The sequence below is a fragment of the Etheostoma spectabile genome, chromosome 6 (assembly GCF_008692095.1).
Source record: "Etheostoma spectabile isolate EspeVRDwgs_2016 chromosome 6, UIUC_Espe_1.0, whole genome shotgun sequence".
Lineage (NCBI taxonomy): Eukaryota > Metazoa > Chordata > Actinopteri > Perciformes > Percidae > Etheostoma > Etheostoma spectabile.
The window spans coordinates 23,700,252-23,701,153 of record NC_045738.1 but is presented as its reverse complement, the minus strand read 5'-3'; the positions used below and the strand labels follow the sequence as shown (position 1 = coordinate 23,701,153).

Below are 902 nucleotides of genomic sequence, written 5' to 3'. Positions count from 1 at the left end.
AGAGAAAACCTGGCACATTAACACCTGCAATACTACTCAATGGCATCAACAGATTAACGAGGTAATCCACACAATGAGGTCTTTGATTCGTGTGGTTTGGCAGGCAATAACGCCAGGCATAATGCACACTGTTATTTCAGACCGTCCCAGCACGAGAAAACCTGGCAGAAGCTGTCCCCTTTTTTTTTTTGTTGAGCTTTTGAAGAATTTTTAATGCATCTGGCGCGTTTGTCGGTTTCCTTGTCAGGGAAATAACCTGCTGGCTGCTCCTGTGGCACATGTGAAGGGAGAAGGGGAGGAATCGCGGGCTTTCTGAAGGCTGTTTAAAGCAGCAGGGCTGAGGAGCTCTCCCTCGTCATTTCCCCCCATTTTTCTGCATAAGGACGTGCGGATAGGATAGGTGTGTGTGTGTGTGTGTGATGGATCTCGCGGTCCCATTGCTCATGTGCGGCTCGATTAGCCCCACGTGCCTCGTTCGTCAGACGTGGAGGCATAGCAGATGGCAGGAGACGCACCGTGTTACCATGCTGTGGCACTATGTATTGCTGCTCTAATTGAAACATCAATACCGCCCTGTCAATACACTACTGCTACTTTACAAAACGCCATTACCTACAGACTTGCACTTGACTTGGAAAAACTGACATCTTTGTTTCATTAGACCAGTGACTTATGCAAAAGTGATGTAGTGATGAATCCTTTGAAACATTGACACCAGGGCTGTAGTACTCGAATCCGGTCTTTGACTCGAGACCGTTTTTCTATGGTCTCGGACTTGTCTCGTAGGCTACTCGCTAGTATTTGGACTCTGTCTTGGCCACGGGTCTTGCCAGATGTGGCTTTTGGGCTTTTGGTCTGGACCGAGTCCAGGCGTCTTTATTATGTTGATAATAATATCGGAG

General features: G+C 47.7%; 1 protein-coding gene across 4 annotated transcripts in view; it reads right to left on the bottom strand.

Annotated features, from left to right (window-relative positions):
- Positions 1 to 902, bottom strand: part of LOC116690692 (furin-like protease kpc-1) — a 298,529-nt gene that overhangs the window by 2,024 nt on the left and 295,603 nt on the right. For 3 of the 4 annotated variants that reach the window (XM_032517860.1, XM_032517857.1, XM_032517858.1), the window contains exon 20: positions 1 to 902. This exon is cut by the window's left edge and continues 374 nt beyond it; it is cut by the window's right edge and continues 1,813 nt beyond it. The exons of the other annotated variant lie outside the window; for it this stretch is intronic. The gene's annotated coding sequence lies outside the window, so the exon portion shown is untranslated. 4 annotated transcript variants of the gene reach the window in all.